General features: G+C 48.0%; 1 protein-coding gene across 49 annotated transcripts in view; it reads left to right on the top strand.

Moving 5' to 3' along the window:
• The window catches only part of Ank3 (ankyrin 3), a 624,211-nt gene that overhangs the window by 502,142 nt on the left and 106,142 nt on the right, over positions 1-15,927 (top strand).

Below are 15,927 nucleotides of genomic sequence, written 5' to 3'. Positions count from 1 at the left end.
GGAGAAGTGTCTCCATGGGGGAGAGGGGGGGTAGGATGGGGGAGGGGGGGTGTGACAGAGGGTATGTACTGTGCAGAGGTCTGAGGACTACGTGTGAATAAGTTCTGTCCTTGTACCTTGTAGGACCTGAGGGACCAGCCTCTCGGGCCGGCCAGTTCAGGCACCTTTGCATGCAGAGTCAGCCTTCCTTCAGGTGCTGGAAAGTATTTCCAAGTTCTCAGCTTTGTCACCAGTCAGGACAGTCACAGGCACTTCCTGTAACTGCTCCCCTCCTCAACAAGGTCATTCTCCTGCATCCGCTTTCACTTGCATATGTCTGTCAGGAATTCCTGTTTCTAAAGTGGAGCACAAGGCTCGAGCTGTAGTCCGATCAATACAGAACTACATAGCAAGGCAAGTGTGCTCACTTTCTCCAGGGAGAGGATGACATTGTGTCATTGAGCCAGGTCTGGTGGCTCGCACCTTTAATCCCAGCACTCGGAGGCAGAGGCAGGAGAATCTCTGTGAGTTTGAGTGAGTTCCAGGACAGCCAGGGCTACACAGAGAAACCCTTTCTCAAGACAAACAGAGAGAGAGAGAGACAGACAGATGGACATACAGACAGACAGACATTGGTAATTCAGCCACTAGCTGGATATGGTTGTACATGCCTTTAATGCCTTTACCCCTTGGAGTTTGAGGCCTGGTCAGTGCCATTTATAATCAACACATATTGGCAGTTTATCTCAAGACAAGGATGGGTCTGTGCTATGAGAAGTAGTATAAACCCTAAATTAGGAAGAAATAGATGTTAAAGGGTTAACATCAGGCAGTTTCTCCCTTCACCATCTTCTCTTTTGCTTCTTTCTCTTTCTTCTGGTCTTCTTGGAGAAATTAGTTATAGGTAAGACACATTTGTTTAACGTTTGGGTTAGTTAGTTAATGCCCCAGGAGGACAATGGAGCAGCGATACAGAGAACAAAGATGGCGGCGTGAACAGAACCAAGGCTACAGGAGACAGCTTATGCAGAGCAGGGAGACCTGGGGGAGTGCACTCTGCAGGAGGCCCCGCCCCCACCCCGCGCCATATCCATTGCATACACAGACCCTTCCGGTACAGAGGAACTATCATCTTTATTCTACTGCCATTCCCATTCCTATATTTTGCAAATGAGTCTGTAGTTGAAAATAAAGAAAGAGAAAGAACAAGGAAGGAAAGCAAAGGGGAATGACAGAGGGGGAGAAGGAGAAAGAGAGATGGTGGAGGGAAAGAAGGGAGAGGGGATGATGGAAGGTAGGAAAAATGTTGAGGTCAAAATCAAGGTCCAAGGTGTTTTCTTGTTTGGGTCAGGTGGAGCTGTCACAAGGGGTGGAGCTGTCACAAGGGGTGGAGCTGTCACAAGGGGTGGAGCTGTCACAAGGGGTGGAGCACTCGAAGGGTGGAGCAGTCATAAGGGGTGGAGCTGTCATGGGGGTGGAGCTGTCATAGGGGTGGAGCTGTCATGGGGGTGGAGCTGTCAGGGAATGGAGGGTCAATCATAGGAGGTGGAGCTGTCATAGGGGGTGGGGCTGTCAGGGGTGGAGCCGTCATAGGGGGTGGAGCTGTCCCAATGGGTGGAACTGTCACAGGGGGTGGAGCTGTCACAAGGGGTGGAGCGTTCACAGGGGGTGGAGTACTCACAGGATGGGGCTGTCCCTGTGAGTGGAGTGGTTATAGAGGGAGGAGTGGGGTTAGGGTGGGGCTCCATAGTAGCTCTGGCTAATCTTGGACCTTAATTGTAAATTCCTACAATGTGTATATTTTTACAAATTGGAAAACAAAGTGCCAATGTTATTTTAGCTTGCCAAATTCTAGTGGGATGGAGTATAATGACATTTAAAGAACAATAAAGGGTACACAATGGGAAATGGAACGAAGCCATGCAAAATAGAAACCAGACTGCAGCGTGCAGAGAAACTGATCCAGGTCAGGAGGCCATAGCCCTGGATGGAAGGAGGATCTAGTCTGAAGTTGCTTAAATTTTGATTGAGCTGTGAAATCTCTGCTGGGATTGAATGCAGACAGTAAATACTAAAAGAAAAAGAAAAGCTAAGTGCATATGTGGTAGAAATAGTTACCAAAAAGGGATGAGGGTAAGATATAATAACGCTATACCAGCACTTGGTAGGCAGAGGCAGGTGAACCTCTGTGAGGTCAAGTTCAAGGCCAGCCTGGTCTACGTAGACATCCAGCAGAGTCAGAGCTACCTGTCCCAGAAAAACAGCAATAGAAAGACACAATGAAGCAATAAAATTTAGGAAGTGATACCTTAGTCAGTAAGGAAATGATTAAGTTCATTCTTGAGCCAGGAACATTCAACAAATTAAAGTCTGGGATATTCACACCATGTGTAGTGATGACGAACAGCCATTCTGAGAAAGACCCATTCCATGCGAGGACCTGGAATTTGGGTCTCTAGAACCCCATGAATGCCAAGTGGACCTGGCATCTTCCTGTAATCTCAGACCTGACTAGAGCGTCAGATACATGGCATCCCCTGGGCAAGCAGGCTGGCTGTATTAGACGTGCCAAAGACCTCTGATTTCTGTTGAGTCCTTGCCTCAGTGAATCAGGTGGGAGCAACTCAGGAAGACTTCTGATATCTCTCTGAGAGCTACACACACATGCGAACCCCCCCCACACACAAATACATGCAAAACCAAGTGTGTATTTAAGAGAAAGAACCAATCATGTTCCCCAAAAAGTAGTCATATTATGGGCTAGGGAGATGGTTTAGCAGTTAAATTGTTTGCCCATGTGCCTGAAGGTTTGCCTAGTTAGATCTCCAGAGCTCACAAGTAAGTGTGAGGGCCTAACTGTGATTCCAGGGCTTAAGGGACAGAGTCAAGCGATCCCACAAGTCAACTGGACAACTGGGCCACCTCACTTTACAACAATAAATAAAGTGACCAGGGTACAAAGAAGACTCCTGGTGCCTCCAGGCACATTTACACACACACACACACACACACACACACACATTCACCCACAGCACACATCACACATACCCCTCACACCATCCACACCGCATATACCATGCACACATACACATTAACACACAGCGCACACACCAGACACACACACACCCCACATTGACACACCTGTGGCAAAGATAATATCACAAGGAAATAATATTTTAAAGAATTTAATGACATGACAGTAGAAATAAGCCTCTTTCAGACTATCTCAGTATGAGGACTAAGCAGGCCAAGGCACATGGTCAAAGACAGTTAAGTGTAGACATAGTTTTGGATAGATTTTAAGAACTCAGCAAAGGTTTTTCTAAAATTTGTAGTGTGTGGGTTATGGGGGAGGCTTGAGCAGCAATCACCTTTACCCATTTAGCCATGACTCTGGCCCTCAGAGAGAGGACTTTTTGTAAACCTACTAGAGGAGTCTCAGTCAGGAAAAAGTAAATATTATTTGACTTGGCATAATTCAAAATGAAGGGGAGTCTGAAGGACCGGTCCGGGAAGTATGAAGCTGGCTCTTGGCCTACCAGGAACGGTCCTGCTTGCCCAATCTTTTGGTAATCATAACGAAGATACAGAACCATTAGGTAAGTGGCTTTCTGAGCCTGGAAGGAAGCCAGGAAGATTAGCTAACTTTGGGGGAAGCAGAAGGAGGGCGGCGTATGGTGTCACTGTTGATAAGACCAGCAGGAACTGTTCCTACTCAAACTTTTAGCATTTTGGGAATACCTCGTGGGCAGTGTCCCTCCACATTTTTCCTGCTCACTTTTCAAATGGACATTTATTAGCTGCTCCAGTGTCCCAGATGTGAGCTCAAAATGATAACTTTGAACTCCTAGGAGGAAAGACCCTGTCTCCACTTCATTTCGGTTGCTGTGATAAAAATTACTCTTGCAAAAGTAACGTTAGGGTGGCAGGGTTTGCTTGGCTGGTAGTTTCAGGTTTCAGTCTGCCGAGCCAAGCTGTCAGGGGCTTGAAGCAGCCGGTCCGCTTCCTTCAGAAGGTCAGAAGAACAGAGCGACGCCCACATACACACGAGCGCTCAATGGTCCTCTTCCTCAGTGCTTTTAAAGATTCATTTGGCTTTGCACTGTGTGTATATTCATGTGTTAGCATGAACCCACAGTGGCCAGAGGAGAACTTTGATTGCCCTGGAGCTGGAATAACAGATAGTTATGAGCTGCCTAGCATGGGTGCTGGGATCCAAAGCTGGGCCCTGTGCTAGAGCAGCCAGTGCCCTTAACCTCCGAGCTATCTCTCCAGCCCCTGAATCCTGTCATAGAACTAGGATTATTGATTGATTTTATTTTTAACCTATACTATCTGGTCTTCCAACTCCGTGTCTTTCCACTTAGACACTCTCAGATAATTAACCCTTCATGCCCTAAGTGAACCCCTCCAGAACATCGTAAGCTTCTACCAAGTAGCCCACCACCGATGCAGAAGCTTTCGAGTCTCCCTTTTCTCATGTTCATATCCAACTTACCAGGAACTCATACCCACTCTGTTTCTGCATCCACAGTGCCTTGCAAGTCTGCCTTCTCCTCTCCATTGTCACTGGGTGGGGCATCCTGTGGCAGGATCCAGCAGTTCTTGTGTAGCTGTTGTCTGATCTTACCCCAGAGATTTAGCTGTAAATTAATATATTTATGTCAATTCTTTTGGAAGCTAGATTGAAGGAGACTGAGGCTAAGACTTACTTCAGCTTTGGCACAATTACTGGAGGAGTTATGTCACTATCTTCAGACTCACCAGAAGAGGGCATCGGATCCCATTACAGATGGTTGTGAGCCACCATGTAGGTGCTGGGAATTGAACTCAGGACCTCTGGAAGAGCAGTCAGTGCTTCTAACCACCGAGCCATCTCTCCAGCCCCTCTAATCTATCTTCTAACACTAAACTGGCTACTTCCCTAGCTGTGGTCCCCAAGTACTTGTTTGAGTCTCACATCAGTTATTTATCCTCCATCACTTAGGCACCTGCTCTTGGTCCACTATATCTAATGGAGACTTTGTGTTTCCTCTTCTTCCTCCTCCTTCCTTCTCTCTCCTCCTCCCTCTTCCTACTCTCTTTCCCTTTTTCTTCTCTACTTGTGACCCAGTAACAGAAGCCCCGCCTACCTCTGTCCTCCCCCAATAATTAGCTGTAGCCATTTTTATTTAACCAATAGCTTTAAATTGGGGAGCAAGGTTTACACAACAAAGGTAATGTGTATGTGAGAATTTGGGGGCCACCAGATCTTGGGGTACAGAATTTTGAATACATAGCATCAGACCAACCCCCAACACTCATCTGTGCGCCCAGCTTCTAGAGAGGTCCTTACGAGTGTATGGGTGCAACATTTCCTCTGCTTCCCAGCTGGGCCCTCCTGGGCTTACATTCCTGTTGTTGGGTAACTGTAACCTGTAACGTGTTTATTTTCATGTTTGTGTAACAACCCACCAGGTACTTAAAACAACCTAAGGTCTCTGCCCTCCTGTCGATGGCAATGTGGGTTCTTTCCAGCTTGAAGCTATTGCAAGGTATTCTGTTTACAGATAGCCTCTTGGTATCCATAGGTGTTTGCCACGGAAGAGAATAGATCTGTAGGTCCAGCTGTGGAATTGTAGGTTATAGAAAGGCAACAGAGCACACACACACACACACACACACACACACACACACACACACACACACACACATCAACAAGCCAGTATTGTAAAGTTACATAGTGAGATAATAACAGAGGAAGAGGAAGGTGAGGAAAAGGAAAAAGAAGGGGAAAAGGAGAAGATGAAGAAGAGGAAGAGAAGGAAAAGGAAGAGGAAAAAGGGGAAGAAGATGAAGATGAGGAAGAGGAGGAAGAAGGGGAAGAGGAAAAGGGGAAAGCAGAGGAGGAAGATGAGGAAAGGAGGAAGATGAGGAAAGGAGGAAGAAGATGAGGAAGAGGAGGATGACAACAACGAGGACAGCAACGACAAGAAAATGCTGGATGTGGGGACACACGCACTACACCTGTAATCCCAGCACACAGAAAGCAGGGGCAGAAAGGACCCAAGCCAAAACAATGACAGAAACAAAAACCACAAAGGGGAGGCTATTTTAAAGCAAGTGGAAGCACTAGAGGGAAGGATGGGCCAGGATAGCGGAGAGATTAATGATCTGTTTCTTGGCCCAGATGGCGTTTATTTTACGACAGTGTGCTGATGTGCACTTTTGTGCACGTGTACAAGCGTTGTACCTCACAGTAAAAGTAGCCGTGGCTCCCTCCCAATGCAAACGCATTCCAGAAGAATAATGCAGAGACAAACAGGTAACACAAACTTCCCAGCATCCTTTGTGCTTAGGCTCACCTAAGTCTCTGCCTAAAGTCTACAGATCTGCCTCTCTTGACTTGCATTGACTCTTGTTGCAGTTTTGAGCCCCTCCTGGTTCTGCCTCCTGACAGAATCAGTCATTTGTTTCAGGCACAGAAGTATAGAGAGGTTCTGTACGTGGTTGGTGATAAATAGTTTCAGAGTTCAGCTGTCTAGGCGCCATCATAGTTCTCTCCATGCACATAAACGGCCTGAAAATTTTGCTCGTACACCCAGGTGTGGCTGTGGGACTCTGAAAATATTTATGGAAATAGGCAAGAGGCTAGATTTCATCCACAACCTGTAATTTTCTAGCCTTTGATTCGTTTTGTTTATTTCTTTCAAACTGGAAAACCTGCTATATAGGACTAGATCTGGCCTGGCTACTGCTGCAGTCTGGGGACCCCGTCACAGCTGTCCTTGTTTGTTTAAAGGCATCTACCCCCTTAGCTTCCCGTAGCTGTGTCACAGATCCAGCAAGGCTCCAATCGAGGAACACCGATTAAAATCACACACACACACACACACACACACACACACACACACACACACACACACACGTACGTCTGCCTGATACTCAAAGCCTTTGCTCTCAACCTCTAACGTGACTAGAAACCCGAGTGCATGGATCGTTTAGGTTTTGGGGAATAGAGGATACAGCCTAAAATCGCAAGTAGTAAAATCTCGCTGAGTGTCCTTTACTGACTCTGTCATGGCTAAGTCGCTCACAGTAACTTCAGGCTATTATTCTTATCACTATTATTCTCCCAAGTTATCGTCAGTCACAGTTACAACCAGCACCGAATGTGTTCTGAGTCCTAATTTACTCTCGGCATCACGCTAGGAAGGTGTATGGTGCTTCAGCTTCGCATCACCCAGAGGACTGGCATTTGGATTTAGGCCTCTTGGTGAGGCTTCCTACTCACTGGGGCATCATAGAAGAGGAGATCAGAGAGTAGGCAGGGAAATTAAAGAGATTCCTAACAACCTCCAAAGGACCCTGGGAAAAAACATGTTGAAGAATAGCTGGAATTTGGATCAGCAGAGGTTGTAGGGGAGGTAGACGGGTAGGAATAGGGCACAAATATTCCAAGTCCCCAAATTACATTCGTCTGTGCTGAGGGTCCTGCACACAGAAACGGAAGCAGGGTGGTAATGCCAGGCACTGGTAGATGAGGTCATCAGGACAGGGCCCAGAGAGAAACCCAGGTCAAGAAACTTCTACGAATACTGATGTAGAAGAGGAAGAAGAATGCTAAAGTGTAAGTGGAGGGTGTGATAAGGGATGGAGGGAAGAATCTGGGAGAGCAGGTCCCAGTGGAAATGTTGGAGAAACTTTCTCTGAAAGCAGGGATCAGTTGGGTGGTGGTGGTGTACGCCTTTGATACAGCACTCAGGGGGCAGAAGCAGACAGATCTCTGTGAGGTAGAGACCAGCCTCGACTACAGAGCAAATTCCAGATAGAGTTACACACAGGAAATTCTGTCTCAAAAAATGAGGAAGAAAGAGAGAGGGAGAGGGGGAGAGAGAGGGAGGGGGAGGGAGGGGGAAGGAGAGAGAGAATGAATCAGGGGAGCACAAGTACTGGGGAGGTAGCTCAACACCAAACCACATCCACCCATGGTGTTGAGAAGGGAGTTGCAGATTTGAGCTCAGCCCTGTAATGTAAGAGAGGAAAGACACAGAGTGTTTCTCCCTGTAAAGCGAGATAGAATGCGGTGCCGGAACCACTGTGCACTGCCTGATGGATGATAGCCTGAAGCTGTGTGTCTGCACTGCAGACAGTTAATTACTGGCCCGAATAAACTATAACGTTGGAGACTCTTCCACTCCTTTTTTTCCTTCCCTGTCCGTCCACCCGAGCATCCTGACCTGATGACCTGTGCAGTAGTAGTGCCCAGGCTGCCCGCTCCTCCCACTGTTGGCATCCTCACTGCTGAGAAGTTGGATGCTGAACCCAGGGAGCAGCGAGAATGATCAGGCAAGGGCAGGGCAGAGAGGTGAGCATCCGGGAGCAAGGGACGGTGAGAGAAACAATGACGGTGCTAATCCTGTGACTTCCCTCGACTTGGCTCCTTTAAAATAGAGGCCACATGGTGTGGCCTTGTATGTGTAGACCTTCGAGGAATAAGCTTGAAACAGACCAACAGGTGTGTGTGTTTTCACCTGGGTCAGTGGTGACAGTTTAGGTACATGAAGAGATCTCAGGTTTGGGTGACACGGTGGGCCCTTTGTATGCCTGGACCTCCCTTACCTGATAGGTTCTCATGCTTTATACCCAGATAATGAGAACACTGAGATGAAGGAGGACTGGGGAGGGTTTGATGTAGAATGGATAGCTAAGAAAGAATGCGTGGACAAGACCGGACAGGTAGCTCACCTAAAGAGGACCTGTGTTTGATACCCAGAAGCCACATTAAAAAACGGGATGGTGGTGTACACTTGAAATCCCATGGTATAGGCAGCGACAAGGTGGGCTTGGGGCTTGCTGGCCAGCCAGTCAGACCAGTGAGCTCTGAGCCAGCCTGGGGAGGGGTGGGGGGAATGGAGGACAGCATCTGAGGCATGATGTCATCGCCTGTCTTCTGGGCTGCAGGACATCTTTACACATACAGGCTTTGTACACATGAGGACACACAAGCACACGAAGAGAGCAAGTTGGCACGACACTGCTACATGGAGTTTAGCATGCGGTAGCCAGCATTCCAGTCCCAATTCATAGGGCGAGTTTGTAAGTGGCAGCTAAGGCATTGTCTAGTCATCTTTACTTGTGGCTTAGGTTTGACGCAATGGGAACGGGAAAGTGACCTCGAACTCCCTTCTACCCAGACTCCATCTTCAGCTTAAAAGTTTGTGCCCAAGTCAGCGTGACAGCTAGTCCTAACGAAGGTAACCCTGGGAATTTCTACATCAAGGTCAAGCATTGCAACCATGAGAAAATGACAGGCTCTTCCTCCACTTGCTCTCCTCACCTCTCTGTAGAAGACACACTGAATCTCTTCTGCCTTCTGGGATGGGTTTGTTTATTAACTCAAGCAAGATCACAGGGGACATTCTCAATGCCCCATCTAGAGAGCTTCCTGCCCTGAGTCACGTGTGCCAACCTCAGACACCCTGCAGCCTGGATTAGGGAGCAATGAACGGGTGCATGGTTTTAAAAGAGAAACACACCCGGGCTACAAGGAACAGAATCCTTAAAAACAAAGAAAGGAGTTGACTTTGTACTCTTAAAAAAAAAAAGTTGATCACCAGAACAGAGTCATTTATTCCGTGAGGTAATGGCAATGCACTGTTTCAGAGGGGTGTGACCTTGGCTGGTCAAACCCCATTCTTCGTCTATGGCCACCTACAAAGCCAGAATCTTTAGCCAAGACCTAGGAAAAAGTTGAGTGCAACAGGTGGTCCTCCCTGCTGATGACACAGTTCTTCAGGCTTCTAAAATCACCTGTTTAGTCTGTCACTCATTTAGCCAGTAGCTGCCCCCTGTTTTGAGATACACAATGAAAAGGTTTACTCTATTGCCCCATTTACTTTATAGTCTCAGTGGCTGACTCACCTGCCAAGAGATGACAGAAGCCAAGGTTCAAGGAAAGTCACTCCCATTTGCTCATCTGCAGTAGAGGGGACAGATGAAGAAGAAGCAGCAGAAGGCAGAGATACTCAGCCCCTCCCCCTTCTGCTTCTAGCCATGCCTCTGACCTCGTTACAGGGTCCTCAATTAGTGTGCTTGATGGTGCCCGCCTTCTTGAAGGGCCTGGAACACAGACACCACTTAAAAGCTGAAAGTATACTCCACCCACCTCCATTCCCCGCTGGTCTTCTCCTCTGAGTACAGCAGCCTTGCAGGAGTGAGCACAGGCTCTAGCTTCAAACTGAAGAACAGAAAGGAGAGAGAGAGCTGGACTCAGTAGCTTCTTACCTGCTGTTGCTTAACTACAATGGAGTTAGCATTCGGAACAAAAGTGTGGGTGCATCCGGGCCCGTTTTCCTGTCTTCCTCTTCTATGCTTGCTTGTTCGTCTTTCTGCTCGCTTGCTTGCTTGTTTTGTTTGGTTTTGCAGCAAGATCTTACCATGTCTATTTGGCTGCTCTGGAACTTTGTAGACTGGGCTGATGTTGAACTTACAAAGCTCTGCCTACCTCGGGCTCTGAGTGCTGGGATTAAAGACATGCACCGGCACACCAGGCTTCCTCCCTGCTTTCTTGATTATTAAGAATGAAAGCAGTAGAAATAAAGGAGGGCATCATATGAATATCTATTGTTTGGATTTTCTAAGTCATAAATTCATTATTTATTTATATATTGAGATGGGACCTTTAGGTAACCAAGGTCAGTATTTTTTTTTTACAGATAGATTTATTTTTACTTTATGTAGTAAGGTGTTTTTCTTACATATGTGTCCGTTCACATGCATGCCTGGTATCCACAGAGACCAGAATCGGACATTGAACCCCCTGAAACTGAAGTTACAGATGGTTGTCAGGTGCCGTGCAGGTGCTAGGAATGCAACCCAGGTCCTCTGGAAAAGCAGCCAGTGCTCTTAACTGCTAGACCCGTCCCCCAGCCCCTCAGGCCTGTCTTGAGCTCACTATATAGTTAAGGATGACTTGGAACTTCTGACCCTTCTGCCTTCCAGCACCTACTGAGTGCTAGAATTACAGCCTTGTGCCACAACACCCAGTTTATTTGCTGAATGGAGGTGGGAGATAGACCCCAGGACTCTGCCTACTGAACTGCATCCTAAACCCTAGGCCAAACTGCCTTCTCTGAAAGATGAGACTATAAATCTTTAGATACGGTTTGCTTTAATGAGCAGTGCTAAAATATAATCTATATTTTATAGCCCTTATTTGAATCATAAGCAAAAAATACATAACAGATCTTGTTTCTTATTACATTTGTGTGTGTGTGTGTGTGTGTGTGCGCGTGTGCGCGCGCGCGCGCGCGCATGCGCACATGTACATAATCAGGACAACTAGCAGAAATCAGCTTTTTTCTCACAGTGTGGGTCTGAGTTAAAACTGAGGTCATGAGGCTTGGTGGCAAGTGCCGTTACCCATTAACCCATCTCACTAGACAAGAGATCTTCTAAGAGTTTAGTAACATCTCGCGTAGTTGCCGTAAAGACAGACAGAAATGCCGTAAAGACAGAAATGCCGTAAAGGCAGTGTGGTAGAATACGCTGGCATTGACCAACTTCCTGTCACATGGTACTTCCTGCTCTCGTCAGATGGCCTCACCAGCATCCATCCTGCTTCTGCCTCGGGGTTAGAATTGGTCTTAGAGACGGGGCAGTGAGGACCTGGGTGGGGGTGGTTGGTGCCTGTGAGTTTTCAGTCTAAAAAGAGAAGCGTCTCAACAAAATAACTGCATGTGCACTGATGGATAGATGTTGCCTGCTAGCAACAGTTACTCTAAAACCCTAGTCCAGGAACCTTAAACTCTGGCCCAACCAGTGTCTCCCTGCCCAATTGTCCGTGGCTTCCACCAAGCTTGCACCCAAGGTCCTCGGGACACGCCCACACTTGCCATCCTGTGCTGGGATCTCTACCCGGGAGAGGTCAGCTTCTCTGTGCCCTCTTCATGGACACACACCCCGTCAACCCTGGCAGACTTCTCTGTCAGATGTGGCACCCTCCTTTGAGCACCCGTGGGTGATCTGCAGTTCTCTTGTTTCCCCTCTGCAATTGTATGCATAGAGAAAAAGATTCCAGCCCAGACGCTGCACGGCTCAACATGAGAGCTCCAGGAGGTGAGCTAATGCATTTACATGTCACTCAGGAAAGGGGGAAAGACTGGGCTGGAGAGGTGGTTAAGAATCCTTTCTGTTGGGGTTGGGGATTTAGCTCAGCGGTAGAGTGCTTGCCTAGCAACCGCAAGGCCCTGGGTTCGGTCCCCAGCTCCGGGGGGAAAAAAAAAAAAAAGAATCCTTTCTGCTCTTCCAGAGGACCTGAGTTCAGTTCCTACCACTCGGATCGCATGGCTCAAACCACCTATAGCCAGCGCCTTCTTCTGGACTCCAAAGACCCTCTCACACATACAGGCATTAAAAAAAAAACATAAATAAAAACAAGTGTTTTGTTTTAAAAAGGAGCTGTGGTTAAATGACGCACACTGTGATGTAAAACGCGCTCAGTCTGTCAGGTGGGCAGGCACCAAACACGGGCAGTATGGTATCTATACCACAATCCGTGTCCTGGCGCTCTGTATTGGAGACTGGGTGCCTTCAGGACTATAGTTGGCTCTAGTACTTGGATATTCGGTGTGATTGGTTCACAGACCAGTGACATCACAGCTAGGCCAGAGAGCCTGCTGTATCTGCTGAAACTTGACGTAAACAGTAGAAACCCTGCACTTAACAGAAGGCTGCTATTTCTGAAGTTGGTATGTTCACGATTCCAGAATTCCCACCTAGGAAAGAGACCATGTGTTGGCAAGCCTGTCACATGGCTGTATTGACTGGTAAAATGGGGTTTTCCAAACTGAGCTCTGGGCCTGCAGAATCACTTGGGGATTTGTGGCCAGTTCATACTCTCCCCCCACCCCCCAATTCCTCCTGATACAAAGTAGCATGCCCATAATGTGTTTCTGTCTTCCTGTGTTCTTTCTTTCTCTCTGGGTGTCCCTTTTCTTTCAGAAGCAAGTGAAGGGGGAGAGCTTCTTCTCCATGTTTGCTTGGGTGTCCACTGGTCCACCCTGATGCCTGCCTGGCAGGCTGTATCTGCCACATAGGTGCTAGTAGTGGAAGGAACATGTGGCCCATATGACTGATCAGCAGTGCCTGTGTTCTGTTTTGTTTTAGTGACTCTATGCATTTTTTTGACTAGGTGATAAAAGCACATGGTTCAAAATTCCCAAAGTGCAGGAGGTTTTGGTGAAAAGTAAGTCTCCTTCCCCTCTGCTCTGAAACTGTAGCTCACCTCTTCAGAGGCTACCCCGATCTGTCAGTCATTCCTCATGTTTATTGAGTACCCACGCTGTGCTGGGCAGTGTTCTGGAAACCACACAGGGAGCAAGGCGGACACCTGCGGCCTTCCGGGAGCTTTGCTTATCACCGCCGTCCGCTGTGGACTTTGAGTTTCCAGGGGAGAAGTCAGAACAAGGGCCTCAGCGCCTAATCTCCAGCCTTTGAGATCCCATCTTTCTCAAATGCTCAGTGGCCTTGGATTACTTGCCTCCATTGTGGCGAAGTGGCCTCCTGGGTCCTGACACAGAGATAGTAGGTGGGGACGATTAAATGAGATACTATGGAAAGCGCCAAGCACGCACCCAGAACACAGTAAATGCTCAATAAATAGAAGCGTTGATTCTAGTGATCTGATCGTGCCTTCCTGTCCTGCAGCGACGGCTGATAATGGGGAAAAGGCTCCCCATTCAGCACTTTTCGTTGTCTCTCTGCTGTGATCAAAAAGCCACATTTTACAGCTCAGCTGAAGCTGTCTGAGGTTGAGTGCTGCGTGCGGTGTGTAAGGCAGTCAGCTCCTGGTTAGTCAGTGGGCTGCACAAATTACACCCCTCCTGATTGCTCATCTGTCTGCTTTGGATCTCCTCATCTGGAGGCTTTGGGGCTGTTGTTTACTTGAAGGGGCTTTGGGCTATTTCACCTTTTAATGTTACAGAAAGCAATCTCTTGGTGGTGGTGGTGGTGGTGGTGGTGGTGGTGGTGGTGGTGGTGGTGGTGGTGGTTGGGTGGACTCTGCATTTCCAAGACAGGAATTAAGGCCTTCTGGGTAAAATATCTAACTATAGTTCGGTTTAGCTATTTTAGGTTGTTCCTCCAGGACTTACGTCTGTCGGGTCTCTAGAAAAGCAACAAATGGGTGTTGTGGTAGTGAGGTGGAAAAAGTTACAAGAAAGTTACACATGGAGGCAAGGGGGAGGGGAAGATGGCAGAGAAGGAGAGGGGAGAGAGAAAGAAAAGGGGAGAGGGTAGAAGAGAGGGGAGGAGGGAAAGGAGAGAGGAGGGGAGGGGCCAAGCCAGGACCAGAAAATTTGTTCCCACATTAGGTCAAGAGCTGTTTCTTTCTGCAGCGCAGAAAGGGTTGCTGAGGGCATGGTGAAGTCAGGATGCAGGATGGGTTAACATGATCCAAGGAGATGTGCGTGCACCTGTTGGTTCCTCTGAACATCATTTAGCCCAGTTTCTTTTCCTTTCAGCCCTGCTGTCTGAGGCTGCCCTCTCTTGTTTTCCAGGCAGACAGAGTTTACAACTCTATGTGTAGTCAGTCCTCTCTGGCACAGGGGTGCTTCTCTCCATGGTGAGAACGGGGATGGCCGGGCATGGTGGTGAAATGCAGCCAGTGACACGGGTCACTTGAAGGATGATGGTTGTTCCAAGGTTTGGGTTGTATTGACAACATTCCCTGCGTCCTGGTGGAATACTGACAGAGATGGATTAGTAGTAAGATCAGTGGTGCCCAGATACCAATGCGTAGAAAGGCAGCAAGGCAGCAGTGCATGATGGGAGCTCACCTGATGCAATCGGCCACCCCCCTTGCTTGAGGTCATTGTCTGTACTGGTCCTGTGCTCACAGCTGAGGTGCAGAGCTGAGGAGGCCAGGGGCACTCTGGTCAAGCACCGTGCGGTGTGACCTCTGGACCTTGTTTCTCCTTCCCATCTTAGTCACCTGTTAGGAAATAGCAGCCTCCGCCCTCACTCAGCCTCTTGATGCCTGCATTCCATCCTTCTGTGGGCCAGCTGAGCTCGGGGATTGCCCTCCCTGCGCATGGGCTCACGAGGCAGCACCAGAAAGCGGCTGAGGCAGGAGTCACGTGACCAGGTGTGCACGTGAGTGTCATTCAAAGATGGCTTCTTCAGGTAGGACGTCTAGAAGTGCAGAGAGCTAGCCAGCACTGCCTCCTTCCCTTCCCCTCCCCTCTCCCTCTCTCCCTCCCCTTCCTCGACTTTTCTCTTTCCCCTCTTCTCTCACCTCCTTCTCTGTGTGTGTCTCTCCCCTCTCTTTCTCGCTTCCTTTCTCTGATCCCTCTCTCTCCCTCCCACCACCCTCTGCCTCCCTGTATATAAACCTCAAACTTCGTTATTACTGTTAAGACTGTGATGGTTGAACGTTAATCACGTTTCTTACATCAGCCTGACCAGGGACAGACAAACATTTCCAAGAGGTTCACTGAGAACCTGCGAGCGGGGTTTCTTCCTCTCAAACCTAGAGACCCTGCAAAGTCACCTTCCCAGGATTTTACGGTTCAAAGCTCTAGGCAAGCAGATTCAATAAGGGCCCAAGCCATCATAGGCCTAGACAGGCAGAGGACAGCAGAGTTCAGTGAAGCCCGGGTGGGGAAGGTAACTGGAGAGACAAACAGCCTCCCTGCCAGAACATAGTCAAACCTATTTATAACATGACTGACGATCCAGCCATTAATCCTAGCGCTCTCACTAAGGCTTTCACGCTGCCAGTCAAGTGTGGAGCCAGGCTCTTCTTGGGAAGTGAAAATTTAGGGCCCTTGCTGCTTTATACATATTTACCACAGCGCTCTCAGAAATACATAGGGATTTTCAATAACATAAATATGAATAATACTATATAAATATTAAACCACACAGTTTAATATTAAACCATTACCTTTGCTGGCTTGTAAATAT

The sequence above is a fragment of the Rattus norvegicus genome, chromosome 20 (genome assembly GCF_021556685.1).
Source record: "Rattus norvegicus strain SHRSP/BbbUtx chromosome 20, alternate assembly SHRSP_T2T, whole genome shotgun sequence".
Classification (NCBI taxonomy): Eukaryota; Metazoa; Chordata; class Mammalia; order Rodentia; family Muridae; genus Rattus; species Rattus norvegicus.
This window is presented reverse-complemented; position numbering and strand designations above follow the sequence as displayed.